The sequence below is a fragment of the Heteronotia binoei genome, chromosome 4 (assembly GCF_032191835.1).
Source record: "Heteronotia binoei isolate CCM8104 ecotype False Entrance Well chromosome 4, APGP_CSIRO_Hbin_v1, whole genome shotgun sequence".
In the NCBI taxonomy this organism is placed as follows: Eukaryota; Metazoa; Chordata; class Lepidosauria; order Squamata; family Gekkonidae; genus Heteronotia; species Heteronotia binoei.
In genome coordinates, this window is record NC_083226.1 from 93643899 (window position 1) to 93659645 (window position 15747).

The 15747-nt window shown below is 41.5% G+C and overlaps 1 protein-coding gene across 1 annotated transcript in view; it reads right to left on the reverse strand.

Moving 5' to 3' along the window:
* SNX24 (sorting nexin 24) overlaps window positions 1-15747 on the reverse strand; it is a 165227-nt gene that overhangs the window by 50430 nt on the left and 99050 nt on the right. The gene's annotated exons all lie outside the window — the stretch shown is intronic.

The following is a 15747-nucleotide window of genomic DNA, read 5'->3' on the forward strand; positions in this document are numbered from 1 at the left end:
CAGTTATTTCTCAGTTCTGGAATGATATCACTCAACAAATCTCCAAAATTACTTTACAGTCATTTTCAATGACACCGGAATTAATGCTCCTAAATTTGTGGGATGATTCTTCTCAAACAGTCTCGGACAAAGAGTTGACCATTATACTTATAGCGGCAGCAAGAATTACTATTGCTTCAGTATGGAAATCTCCCTCACCTCCTTCATTAAGAGTCTGGTATGATAAAGTTTGGGATCAATTTATCAGGCATAAAATTGCGACCTTTGTGAACCACAACTTTTCAAATTCAGAAAGTACTCATATCAAGTTTAGATCTATCTGGGCTAGGCTTCCCAATCCCCAGGTCCCAGAGGGGGATCCCCCGGTTTTACAGGCTTCCCCCCTCCCCCAGCCAGCTGGCCAGCGGGGGAAGCCCCACCCCCACAGCCATCATGCAGCACCATGAACAATTCTCATAGGGAATTATGGGGAATTGATCCGCGGGTATCAGGGGCTCTGGGGGGGCTGTTTTTTGAGATAGAGGCACCAAATTTTCAGTACAGCATCCAGTACCTCTCCCCAAAATACCTCCCAATTTTAAAAAAGATTGGACCAGGGGGTCCAATTCTATGAGCCCCCCAAAAAGGTGCCCCTATCCTTCATTATTTCCTATGGAAGGAAGGCATTTAAAAAGATGTGCAGTCCCTTTAAATGTGGTGGCCAGAACTCCCTTGAAGTTCAATTATGCTTGTCACACCCTTGCTCTTGGCTCCGCCCCAATGTCTCCTGGCTCCACCCCAAAGTCTCCTGGCTCCACCCCCAAAGTCCCCAGATATTTCTTGAATTGGACTTGGCAACCCTAATCTGGGCCCCGATTTTAAATTTTGTCAGAACAATGTATTCTTCCTTCCAACTGCACTTATTAATCTTGGCTTCATTTTTAGTTGTTTAAGGTCTGAGAGGTGCATGTCTGGGTGTATTATTTGGTTGGCTTGTATTTAGTTATTTCTCCATTCATGCTATTTTATGCAGCATTTCTTTGGACTATTTTTTGCAATGCTATTGAATGATATAATCTTATGCTCTCCATCTGCATTTGTAAGTAAGAGATCTTCGTTTTTAATAAAGATTTATTTATTTTTTTAAAATGATATAATAATCTAGTATGAAATTCCCTAGGTCTCTGGATTTTGTTGCGCATATGTATGTAAAATTCATGTTGATGTTCTATGTATTTTGATTTTCAGACAATTTGTTTTTAATCTTTGCCATTGTGTACACCATAAATAAAATATATATTTTTGATAATATTTATTTTGAGGGTAGCTTGACCCTTTTATATTTCAAGTTTTTTATTGTTAAGCAGAAGGGGAGAGGGGGAAGAGGGAACAATACATACAAACATACATACATACATATATATATATACATACATACATACACACACACACGCTACATTTATTTCTACTACAGAAAAAGCTATAAGATTCATTATACCTGCAAGCTACCATATCTTAACCAAATATTACCATTAAATGTTTTGTGACCTTTTGGGATTTCTTACAGTTCTGTTAATCAAATTATAGATCATATCCATTTGTCCTTAATACCTATAAGAAGAAAGAAGGAAACGAAAAGAGGAAGGAAAAAATAACAAACAGAATAATTAAAAAAAAAAGAAAAAAGGAAAATGTAAAGGAGGAAGTGAGGAAAGTCATTCCCCTTTGTGTTAATCTTGATAGGTTGTAGTTTGGATTTCTGCTGTGAAACTGTGTATGTCACCTCCATTTTGAGTTCACACAAAACATTTCAGATACTTGTTTGTTCACTTTTTCCAGCTCATTAGGAAGATCTTGATCATCATGGTCTATCTGCTCCTGTATAATTTAAGCCTCATTAAATTTAACCAGAAACTTCTGTGCACGATCTGTTATCAACTCCTTTAAGAAACCAATTCCCTGTTTATAGATAATATGGTAGCCATAAAGTCTTTTGGATCATCCGTTTTTACTTGCAGTGTCATCTTTCCACAAAATAATTCAGTTTAATAGTGAAAGCTTACTAATACCTCAAAGTCCCAAATTAACAAATCCTTCCAAATCTCCACTTAAAAGATATTTTCTTTTACATTCCAGTTTGAATCAATTCAGTCCCAATAAGTCCTCAAATGCACTTCTCCCTTTTAACATCACAGTCAGCCTTTGTTCAAGTTGTAATAAGATATGTGGTTTAGTTTTAAACCAAGTCAGCCCAAATCTGTTCATTCTTTTCTTTTGGAAGCCTCTCTTATGGAGGGGTGGTTCTCCTCCTCTGTCTCTTTCAGAACAGTCCAAATTGGTTTTGTAATAAGTATTTCAGTAGTCGGTAAAGTTGTAGAACAGACTTACTTGCAAGGTACCATTTCGATAGTTGTAGTAGAAAAGAAGATGCTTTGAAATATTGTTAGCATGAAAAAGAGAAGAAGCCAGAGGTCATCTCTGTTACCATTCAGAAATGGTGATCAAAGCAGCGGGGCATCACAGCGACAGCTGCTCAGGGAGTCGGTCGCCACCAAACTCCAGAGCCTTGTCAATCTGCATGCCTCCCAAGACCCTTCCTGGGTCTTGGAGTCGAGTCTCCCTGCCAGAAACCTGCCAGGGTTCACAAAACCTGTTAGTAATCCCCGGGCCAAAGGAGGCCCGTCTAAAATCCACCAGGGATCGGGCCTTCTCGGTAATGGCACCTTACTGGTGGAACCAGCTGCCGGAAGAGGTGCGGGCCCTGCGGGACCTAGGGCAGTTCCGCAGGGCCTGTAAGACAGCCCTCTTCCGGCAGGCCTATAACATCTAACTGACAATGAGAATATCTTCTGGATGGAACAAAAATGCATTTACAGACCGCTGGCTTCTATTTTTACTTTCTGTTTTATTAATTATGGTTTTAACTTTATTATGTAATTGTTTTTATGCTGAATTTATAATGTTGTAAGCCGCCCTGAGCCACTTCAGTGGGAAGGGCGGGATATAAGTCTAAATATAAAGAAATAAAATAAATAAATAAATAAATAAATAAGAAGATCCCCCAGCTGCCAGATTTACGAACCGCCGCTGGGAGTGAGTCTGGGGCTGCTCCTAACGCTGAGATGTCCAGCTTGACCCTTTTAACACTGTCTATATTTGTTTGACCTTCAAACAGAAGAGGCTATGTTCTAAGCTGATGAAGCCATGTCTTGAATTCCATTCCTTGATGCCATGGTTAAGCAGTTATAAGCTGAATTCAGATATGGCCAGTAAAATCTGTTCTGGCTAGGGTACATTCCCCTCCCAAGTATCCAACTTCATCATGAATTCCTTGCAGTGCACAAGCTCTGTGTGTGTATGGAACCACCAGGTGACTGATATCACCCTTTCTGTGAACTAGTTGGTCCATCTCTCAGATGTAACTGGTTCCATTCTTTCAACAGAGATCTAGCTTCAGAAGCTATTCTTTGTTTCTCTCCAGTAACTGAATAATCTGCAGCAGGTGATGATCACATCTTTGGAATTTGTTCCACTCATTTTGATGAAGCCCTGGTAGGCTAGGAGTTCCCAATAATACACTAGGATCTTCAAATACTGGTGGAATAACATCCTCATCGCAGTCTAAAGTTTCTATCAATGTCACTGTTCTATTGTCCCTTTCTTCTTCACTGCCTTTAGGAGTTTATGCCAGGAAATATACTTCCTTGACTGGCAAATGGCTTTACATTCTGCTTGAAATATTAGGTCTATGCTTTCAGCATCAGGCTTGTTATCAAATCAGCTACCGTTTCCAGGAATTTTTGTGCCTTTCTGTAATCTCCCATATGTTCATGAGGTTGACATGACTGACATCCCATCTGCATCACAGTTTAATCTCACAGCTTTGTAACTAATGTCAACATCATATGAAGCTAAAGCAGCTAACCATCAATGAAAAGTGGCACCAACGCTCTGATTGGTTCCATTAAAAAAAAGAACAGCTTGGAGTGGCTTGGCAGCTCCAGACCGCCAAGTCACCTCACGTGCACCCTTCCCCATCCAGACAGTGGGAAGGCAACTGAAGTGGTAGCTTTTTGAGCCGGTCAATGGAGCCTGGAGGACGGGAGGAGGACACCTGGGAGATGTTGCTGTTTGCAGGGATTTTTTGGGCCGACTTCAGAGGCATCTCTGAGTCGACCCAAAGTGCCAGTCTGTAATCAGCCAAAGAGTACAAAGCAGGTGCTCTGCCACTGTCTCATGGTATTTCTCCTTCTCATTTCTCTAACAAATCAACTAGCTGTTTTCAAGACCAAAAAACCCCTAAGAATCTTTAAAAAGCACTGAAACAAAAGCTAATGAGGGCTGTAACATTGTTGTCCTGCAAGAGACAAGCAATAATCATTTATATTCTGAATTATTAGCACAAGATTTTTGCTACCTCTTGGAACAGATACTAATACATGTACCAGATGCTTCAAAAACAAAAGACTTGTGAAAACTTTATTGCTGTATTCTATACCAAATACCAAAGAAATGTGTACATTCTGAAGAATCTGAAAACAGCTGGTAGCAACAATGATGGATTTAAGTTATTAACAGATCAAAAAAAGATGGATGGTGTTCTGCTTTTCTTAATCTACATCATCATCTAGATCTATTTAAAGATATGTGCTGCACTAACAAACTTAGTTAAGGTTTTGATAAAATCAGTAGAATAATCTGCCCTGTTACACTGAGTCTGCATTGATCAATAAAATCACTTGTACTAGGAAAGTACTGTTAAACACTGACAATCCTGGCCATTAATATTATTTAACACACTGTTCACAATCTTTAATGAGGATAAAGAACGTTTTGTCTCTTTACACTTATCATACTGCCCCTTCTAGAGATCCTTATAACCACAATACAACAGTGATTACTCAGAACTAATCGGGGTTCTGGAGGAAGGATACTGAATAATTTCAAGTAGGTTTTCTGTGTGATTAATTGACATTCTCAGTGGCATCCTTTTAAAAAATACATAGATACATATATTTGCATTTTCCTCCTCCCAAGATGAACACATGTTCATTTACAACCATCAACAAGCCTGTTCCCCAGTCAACATGTTCTCTTCCTGAAGTGACAGCTATAACTAGTGCAAATATTTTAATCATCACTTACAGTCTGTCAAAACAAAATATTCTTACACAAAGATTTTATTTTATAATATTTATATCCCACCCTCCCTATCGGGCTCAGGGCACCCAATAATAAAAAGGAAGAATACAGGAATTGTTCTTATGTGCTACAAAATTTAAAATTACATTTTGAGAGTTTCTGCTACTATTGATTTAACTGAATTATGTTTAAGTGATACAAAATATTATGAAAATTATATATTGTTGGTTGAGAAAGACTGAAGAAAAGGGCATCATAGAATAATGGACAGCTATGACTGGGGAAGGCAATGGCAAACCACCCCATAAAAAGTCTGCCGTGAAAACATTTTGAAAGCAATGTCAACCCAGAGTTGAAAACGACTGGTGCTTGCACAGGGGACTACCTTTTTATTGCCCCATTTAAATGTAGCTCTTTTTGAAAGCCGGGGGAGAAGGGAGAATCTCTCATTGTGCCTAGGAGGTCTGGTCCTGGCTTGTCAGCTATAGAGCTGTATTGAAAGCCCTCATGGAGGTACTTGGCTCAAGGGGAAGGAGACTGAAGTAGCATCCTGGGCCACCTCTTCCTCCTCTTTAACAACATTTTGAGGGGGGTGGTCTCAGTCCCTGTCCTGAAAAGGAGAGAAGGGGATTCTAATTCACCCCAGTCATTCTCCTCCCATCAGGATGCTCCTTCCTTTTCACTTCTCTCTCTCTTTCCAACCAGCTCCAAGGCTAGGTGCAATTCTAACCACCACCTGCTTGGCCAGAAGCTGTGAGAGCTTAAATAGGCCCTCAAGTCCTTCCAAACTTGCCCCCTTCTTTTCCTCCCATGGAGTCATCTCCCTGTGTGGGGATTTCCCTGCTCTCCTCCAACAGGGCCAAGTTTCCTATGGCAGATCCTGATGATCCCCCAGTATGGCTGGCATTTCCTCATTTGGCTATGCTGGGCTATCATAGGATTCAGGGGAATGTGTTTGCCAGCCAGCTTATCAGCACTGCTGCCCCCCAGCAGTGCTCCTGAATGGTGGCTTTAGTAAGCCACTGGATCAAGAAATCCTTGTAGCTGGATGCCAAGTGAGGGTGGGCATGGCGGTGATCTTGAGGCTGTGCAGCCCTGCCCAATCCTGGATACTCACACTGATCCACAGAGCTGTCTGGCCGATCAAGAAAGCTGCTTAAATGCTGCTCCCCCAGCCCAGTTAAGATTTCCCCTGTGTTTTTCTTTGCACTAGAAACTGACTGGAAATTAGCTTCAAATCCCATTCACATTATTTTGTGCCCCAATAAATTATGTTTAACTGTCCATATTTCACTTTACATTTCTTCACCTCTGTGAAACTTAGAGTATTTTAATGAGGACTGAGACATCAGAAATACACTCAACAGCCTTGATCAGTAACAATCAAGAGCTGAGCGATATGGAAGTGAGCTACCACCTCCATACTGAAAAGGATCCTGTCCAATACCTCTGCTTCCAAAAAGATAGCTGTTGGAAGAGAAGGGCTTGGTGCTGTCTCTTAGCCTCAGATTTCAGAAGGAGGATTTATAGGAGAATCATGCAGAAAGGCAAAACTGTGGGTTTCCTTCCTGTTTGCTCTTCTGCCTCTGATGTGTAGACTGCTAACACAAGGAAATTGCCTTCCTTCTTCTGTTCTCTCTCACTCACTTCCACACTTGAAGAAGCACATTGCTCTCTCCTTTGGCATGGTGGAAGCAGGATGCTCCCCAGCATCCAGACCCTTCCAAGGTAGTTAGATTAGAGTCTATCTCAAAGCTTTACTATCCAGAATATAGTTCCTAAATAAAAGGACTATTATTAGTCTTGAAACTGACAAGTGGCTCTGTGTAACAACTCTGCCAGCACACTAAGAAAAAGAGCTTTTGTTGCATGTAGCCAAAGCGCACTCTGCTAGATTGAGATAGGAAACTGGATTAACTATACCAGTTACTCCCAAAATAGCAACCACTTCCTATTGGAAATGTCACCTCAACTTTACTGACAGCTTCATCACCAACTGGAGTTAAGTAGATGAATCTTTGAAGACATTAATTATGGGAAACATATTATTGCTGAACAGCACCAAATGTCCCTGATTACTTCTACGCTGCTACAGCAATAGAGGTCAAATGTATAGTTTCCTGGCAAATATTCATGCAATTTCCCCTATTTATCCTTCCTTTTTGATGGAATGTTACCTATATAAATGTAAAAGTACAGCACTGTAAAATTACAGTAGCATGCAGATTGTGTAACCTGAAGCTGTAGCTATCAGCTGACATGAAAATGAGCAAGACCATATAAATTGTTTGACCATCTTCCTGGACCAAATTTGGTCCAGGGATCAACAGACACTGACCCCTAATCTAGGATCCAAGGGAACTATATATAATAACCTAAAGGTAGAGCCTTTCAGTGCCAGCTTTTCAATTGTCCATTTTTTTTTTGCAGTTACTGTTTTCAAATTACCTTAACAGATCATACATGTAAAATACTAACTTGTATTTGCCTTAAAAAATGTAGGTTATACATCACCAATATGTAAACTACAAATAATTTTCTAGTCAAAAGTGCCAGCTTTTCAATAGTCCATTTTTTTTGCAGTTATCGTTTTCAAATTACCTTAACATATCATACATGTAAAATAATACTAACTTGTATTTGCCTTAAAAATGTAGGTTATACGTCACCAATACAGATGTAAACTACAGACTTCCGGGCTCCGTCATCTTGCCAGCAGAGGTGTCTGCAAATCACTCTCCTGCGCCACCTCTGATTCTAGCTTTCGGAAGGGTGTCACAGAAGTGATACCCCCCATAGAAAAACCCTGTTGGGGTTTTTCTTCAGCATGGGACTTTTGTGATGGGATTAGGAGTCCAGTCTCACTAATGCAATTTATTAGAGAACAATTGGGTTCTCTTATCCTGGAAGATGGCTTCATTGCGAATCCACAGGAGTTGAGTCCTAAAGAGATTTTGTTGATGTCAGTGGAACCGGAATCTAAAAGTGATATACTCCGAAACAAACAAAAGAAAACCAAGATGGATCCCTGTGTCGCAGTAGAAAATCAAGACCGGAAGTTAAGAGTCAGTGAAGTCAAGTTGAGTGGGAAAAATGGCATTGAAGTCTTCATCTCACTGTTGGGGGGCAGATCACACTGAGAAGAGAAAAGGCACACCCTGACCAGCTAATCATGATATGGAAGGCGTGTTTAGGAAGAAGGATTTCAAATTTTCTTTTTTCACGGAAGACTAGACATGGAATCCTTATTAAGAAGTGATATTTGACTTCAAAAGGCAAATTATATGGTCTGGACTGTAGTAAGTGATTTGTTTCCAGTGTAATATGTGCATAGAAAATGAAGAAATCTAGAAGTGTTTTCAAATTTTGGGAAGAAGAATTTATAAGTTTTGACCTCTCTTTTTTCCCTTTGTGGGTAACTAATTATGTAATTATTAATAATGAATAGATATGTGATTTAAAAAGAATAAGGGTGATTCTAAAGAAGGAAGGGAGTTGTTATAATTTTAACTCACCATATAGTTAACTTGGATTAATGCTAAGGAGTGCAGATAATACAATTTTTTTTTTCAGATAGTAGGTTTATTCATAGTAAGTTCAACTGGTGGAAATGTTTATATCAGTGTAAGGGTTGGACTAATTGTTGAAAAGGTGGACAGCATAATTGTTTTGCAATCTGGTAGATTTGTTTTTTAAAATGTTTCTTTGGAGAAATTGTTTAGATTGAGATAGACAAATTATGAAGTTGTATTTTTGGTAATTTGTCAAAAACGAAAGTATGAATTTTATGTGTCTATTCTAATAAGGATTTTATCAAATCAACAATCGAATTTGTGCCTCTAATAGGGTTAAGTTAAACTAGACAAAAATGGTGTTGAGATGGTTTTGAAATTTCATCTTTTAACTTTATATACTTATGTCTGTTGAAGAAAAATGTTTAGATTCATATTGCTGGTATCAGTTTATTAAAAAATTTTATCTTGGTAGTAACAGAAAGGTTGGTGAAATATATGGAGATTTTAATATCTGCAGGTAGAATGATCTGGATTTTTCCTTAATGGGAGGTAGAACTATAATTGATATATATGTACTGTTTTCTTTTTTTTTCTCTTTCCCACTCTGTAGTTTCCCCTTCCCTCTTTTATGTATTCTTTGCATTGCTTTTTTCTTTGTAGTTAAAATCAATAAATATTATAAAATCTCAGATGTAAACTACAAAGAACTTAATTTTAGTTGAATATGTTTTTGACAAGTACTTATTTATTTATTTAACTTATAGATTGGCCAGTTCTGAGTTCACAGGGCTCTGGGTGATGTACAACAATACATAAAATACAATATAAACATTAATAAATTACAATAAAATCATTCAGTATAATCTTAAAAACAATTCCCAGACGGCATCCATGATTCAAATTTTAAACCGGTGTTGCCACCTCATGGGTAAGGCAGGAGGCAGAAAGAAGAGCAAAGAGGGAGGTGCCAGCCATGATAGAAGCCATCACTGTCCTCAACTAAAAGCCTGGCAGAACATCTCTGCAAGCCCTGCGGAATTGCATTACATCCACCAGAACCCTGATGTAATTTGGCAGGGAATTATACCACATCAGTTATTGTTGTTCAGTCGCACCTTCAAGTCCAACTCTTTGTGAACCCATGGACAAAGTCACGCCAGGTCCTACTGTCTTTCACCATCCTCCGAAATCTACCACATCAGAGCCAGGTCCAAAAAAAGCCCTGGCTCTGGTAGAGGATAGCCGGATGCCTTTGTAGGCAAGGGATCACTAGTAGATTGTTCTCAGCAGAGCGTAACACTCTTTGGGGGACATACCAGAGGAAGCAATCCCAAAGATACATAGGTCCCTGACTGCTCATGGCAATAAAGGTAAGTACCATGACCTTGAACCTAACTTGGTAGTCCACTGGAAGCCAGTGTAGCCAGTGCAGCACAGGTTGAATATGTGCCATCCATTACGTTCTTGTCAGGACTAGCACCACTGCATTCTGGATCAGTTGGAGTTTCCAGGTTAGTCTCAAGGTCAGACCAGCATACAGCAAGTTACAGTAGTCTATCCTGAAGGTGACCATTGCATGGATTACTGTGGCTAGGTGGGAAGGGGGGGGGGCAACAGGAATGGGCTAGTTGCCATGCTTGGCATAGACAGAAAAATGCCAGCCTGGCAACATTTGTGACCAGGGCCTCCATAGATAAGGAGGTATCCAGGATCACACCCAAACTCCTGATGGTTTGTGCTGGTGTCAATGGTGCCCCATCTAGAAGTGGTAGAAGTGAAAAGTTTGTGCCCCAACCCTACAGCCTCCTCAGCTACAGAACCTCCGTGTTCATTGGATTTAGTTTCAGCTGACTCTTTTTTTAACCATCCTACCACTGCCTCCAAACCTGTGGCCAAATTATGCAGGGCAGTAACTGGGCATCCAGCAATAGCTATAGCTGAGTATGACACCCCATCCTGAAACTCTGCACAAGCTGGGCAAGGTGGTGCATATAGATGTTAAATAACATTGGGGAGAGGACTGGCCCCTGAGGGACCCCATATATTATGTGAGGAAGAGGCCCCTTTTTCCCCAAACATAAGTCACAAGCAAGGTTGCCAGAGCGCCTGGAGAAGTGGGCTTGCTCCTATCTGGTTATAAGTGTGGGCAAAAGCCATCCAGAGGCATAACGGGACTTGTGTGTGTCTAGATACATGTTGCACGGGCATTTCAACCTGGTATAGAGCATTTGCCCAACAACGGAGATCTCCCCCGTCGCTGCACGGGCCAGCCAGGGAGTGGAAGAGACCTGCGCCGCCACGGAACTATCCGGGCAGTATTGTGTTGAAGTACTGGGCAAAGTACCCACCATGTTAAACCAGCATCACGCGCAGCCATCTTCCCAGCAGGCTGGAATTCATTCCTTCGTGGTATAAAGATCACGTACACACCTCAAGTCACCCGCAGCCCCAAGCAACCTGTTTAGCCCATGCATAGAATAACCGGTCAACAACGGATGCTCCTTGTCTAACTAGACACTAGGCAGAGTCCCCCTGCCCGAGAGATCAAAGAATGAGAGGGAGAACATTTCCTGACACATCCAAGTCCTTTGATCTACATCGGGGAGACCTAGGTGCATATGTGATTCCCAATTGTCACCTCTTCAAACAATCCCAAGCCCCCAACCATTTCCATTCCGATACCTGTGGAGACGTCCCAGACCCTGGCGCCACCTGGAAGTTTCAAGGATGCCCAAGACAGGTAAAGCTCATTGGTCAAAGCAAGCACCCAACCAGGTGTCATCTAGGGACACACCATTGGTTCCGAGGATGCCCAGCCCTCTTGGTCATCACAGAACCTGCCCATCTCTCCGCCCCGTCACCACCCATCCCCTGAGGGGTCAAAGGAGCCCTTATAACCTCTGACCCTGCTCTGCACGTGTGTGCTTCTGTCAGTATCCCGCATCCAGCTGTATAGATACACCCCCGATTCCTGATCAGTTTCGGGTCCTCCCCCATTCCCCCAACTATCGCCACTGGAGCCTTCCTGGAAGACTACGATGGTAAATATCGCCTTGTCTGTATATCCGTTTATGTTCCCCTATCGATCTATCTATGTTTCTTAGACCTGTGTGAATGTGTGATTGAATTGCATTTTTATCTTGTGTGAAGGAACTATTTTATTCCAATAAAGAACAACTATTTTTACCTAATTAGAATCCTTTCATTGAGCATTTACTCTCTGAATGGTTGAGCCTGGTATACATTGGAAAAAGATCCCTGTTTGAGCCAGGTGCCCACCTGACTAATTCCCCAACCTCATTTTGGGGGCATTTTGGCTTACAATTAAGGGGTACCTAGTGCCACTCGCTGCCCCCCACCAAGGACAAATGAGGAAAGTCATTTCAAGGCTTCCCCATTTTACCAACCTTGGAAGGATGGAAGGCTGAATCACCCTTGAACTGGCTACCTGAACTCAGCTTCCACCAGGATTGAACAGGTCATGAGCAGAGAGCTCAGAATGCAGTACTGCAGCTTTACCACTCTGCACCACGGGGCATCTAGGTTAGTTTGTATTGAGAGCCTGAAAGGTATTTTTTTTTAAGTATTGACTTTTACTGAACCAGCATCTCTTTGGGGAATGTTTGTGCATTTAGCTTAAATGAAAACCATATATTTAACGTCAGTATCTGATTTTAAAGTCAGTATCTGACAGTATCTTGCTGGGGGGAAAGTGTAGATGATTGGGGAAGGCAATAGCAAACCACCCCGTAAAAAGTCTGCCATGAAAACATGGTGATGCAACGTCACCCCAGAGTCAGAAACAACTGATGCTTGCACAGGGGACTACTTTTACATTTAGATGATCCCCAGAAACAGAATTCTTATTCCAACAATGAACAGTTTCTAGGGTTGCCAACTCCGACTCAAGAAATATCTAGGGACTTTGGGAGTGGAGATAGGAGACATTGGGAGTGGAGCCAGCAGCAAGGGTGTGACAAGCATGATTGTCCAAAAGGAGTTCTGGCAATGATATTTAAAGGGACTGTGTTCCTTTTAAATGCCTTCCTTCCACAGGAAATAATGGAGCATAGGGGCACCTTCTTTGGTGGCTCATAGAATTCAACCCCCTGGTCCAATCTTTTTGAAACTGGGTGGGGGGTGTTTTGAGGAGAGGCACCAGATGCTATGCTGAAATTTTGGTGCCTCTACCTTAAAAAACAGCCCCTCTAGAGCCCCAGATACCTATGGATCAATCCTCCATTATACCCTATGGGAACTGATCTCCATAGAGCATAATGGAGTGCCCAGCAGCAATTTCCCCCCCCCTCCTCCGCTTTCTGATGACATTGAAGCGGGGGGAGGGCCTCCAAACTGTGGGATCCCCTCCCCACAACTGGGGATTGGCAACCTAACAGTTTCTCTCAAGCTATAAGGGCTTCATTACAGCCTCTAAATATCCATGCATTATCTTAAAAAATACAGACGTAATTAGCGATGAGGTTCTTCTGCTGAAAGGTTTAAATATCATCTCTGTGTTAATACTCAGAAAACAAATGTGCATTATGTATTACATGTAGTTATATGCATTATGACCTAGAGGCTGATCCAACAAAAGGCATAATTAATCTTCTCATCTGGGTTCAGTAAACATAATTTAGACACTTTTAAGTGTGTAGCCATATTAGTCTGAAGTAGCAGAACGAATTTGATGACCAGCAGCATCTTAAAGACCAACAATATTTCCCAGAATATAAACTTTTGTGAGTCAAGGCCCTTTGTTGATATGAATGTATTCTTGTTTAATGGTCTTTGTCTGCAAATAAAGCTTTCTTTCATTCAAAGCTGAAGCCCTTTGTCAGACAGGATGAAGAAAATTATCTAACTGAGCATTAAGTAAGTTTTGACAGTAATAGGTCAGACATGAGAATATGTTTTATGTTTACATATTCTCTTAAGACGCACAAACTTTTGATTAAAATTCATTCCCATTACTGACTTGACTAGTAAGGGAGGACAACTATAGCTATAACGAGTTAGCTTCCAACTTTCACTGAGTGTGCAGGGAGGGACACCAGGAGCAAGCATGCTGGCCCTGCTCCCTGCCTCTGCAATCACCCAGTTGTTCGCACAGGTGATTGTACTGAGGATGTGGCTATACAAGCTCTCCCTTCCATGATCAGTGATGCTGGTTTTGGAATGTTGCTGCTCAAGAGAAGAAAGAGTTATAATGTTCGAACACTCCAATCAAGTTTGCTAAATTTCAAGCTTTCATTTTTTTTAAAGGAAAATACCTTGTTTCATTGTGGAGATACAGGGGAAAGGCATCTCTGCAACAAATGGAGTCAAAGGACCTTTTAAAAAAGTGAATGCTGGAGATTTAGAGAGCCTGATAGATTGTTATAATGCAATAATGATTTGTTCATTGTCCACTTTCTGTATTAAAAAAGCCCTTCATAGTCGGGAAGAAAATGGCTGCTGTGGTGGACTGGAGCACAGAAACACCACAATTTTGTAGGGAAGTGGGGGAAAGTTCACTTCCTAACAGCACCCAAAACAGGTCAAACAAACAGTGTTGCCTCTTTGATTCTTCCATATGGCAATCCTTGCAGTATTTGAAATGCCCTATTGTGCTGATGATGACGATGATGGTGGTGATGATGGTGATGATGATATGCTAGATACTAAGACACAGACTTGATACTTTAGTTCAAACCCCTCTGGTTCCCAGCATAGATCCTGTCTCTCTGAAGCCATAGAGATGAAATCACTCCCCGACATCCTGGTATACTATGGAACTTAGGGGGATGAAATGGGAACTTAGACGACTAAAGTGAGTTTGGCGGTGTACTTGTGATGAAACTGCAAGAACATCTTACAGGGTGAGCCTGCTTTGTGGGGAGAGCGGGAGGGTGGGATATAAATTGAATCAAATAAATTAAATGGTGTTTATGAAATCCTAGCAGGTGATTGATTTTTGATTTGCTTTATTCGATTTTTTTAGCCTGCCCTTCCCACAAATGGGCTTAGGTGGTGGTGAAGGTTGCAAAAAACAGTTTTATACAGCCTCCATTGTATCTGCTAGCTCTCGCCCAGTACCATTATTTAGGGTAATTAGATCTCTAACCTCTCTCAGTGAGAAAACCCAAAATATTAAGAATTCAGGTATTAGCTGTGAGGCCTTCATGAGCTTTTTTGTGGAGAAAATCTTGTCTCTCCACCATGACCTCCCGGGCAACGTTGATACAGAAAATGAACTGAAGACCTCTGGCCATCTGTGGATTTAGTATTTGACAGCTTCAGCTGACTCTCCTGGGCCAATATTGCCAGAATTTGGGGTGCTGTTAGGCTAACCACATGTCTCATGGCTTCTTAAGCCCAATGGTAAGGAAACATGGGGCCCCCAAGTAGACATTGTTAATCATTATCCCCTGGTAGACAATATCAAACATTATCAATCTGCCCCTGGATTCAGGAGTCTATCCAGGGGAATTAAAAGAGGTTGCGGTTGTACACTCTTAAAGAAACCAACTTTAGATCCTATGGATGTTTCCAGTTACCATCCAGTCTTGAATCTTCGTTTCTGGCTAGGATAATTGAGAGAGCGGTGGCAGCTCCAGAATTTCCTGGATGACACATTGGTGCTAGACCCATTTCAGTCTGATTTCTGCCCCAGCCATGACAAAGGAGTTCCTGGCTCACCTCATTTATCCAAGGTTGGGACAGAGAGTGACACTAGAAGAGAGGGTGTTATCTAGGCAGCCATAATATGTGTGGTTCCTCAGGAGGCAATCCTCTCTCCAATGTTGTTTAACATCTACATGCAGGCTGGATGCCTCTTCAGCAAATTTGGCTGAGGGGTGGAGGCCTTGGTGGGATGGTTGAAACAGCCAGCTGAGACTGAATCCTACTAAGATGGAGGTTCTGCGGCTTTAGTGGAGAGAGGGTCAGGTTTGGAATGCTGTCTCCCGGCTCTTGACACCAGCATAAACTGTCAAGAGTCTGGGTGTGATTCTGGATGCCTCCCCACCAGTGGAAGCCTAGATCATAAATGTTGCCAGATTGGCATTTTTTTCAGCTATGCCAAGTAAGGCACTGGCTCCCTAACTGTCTCACTCTGACCTGGCCATGA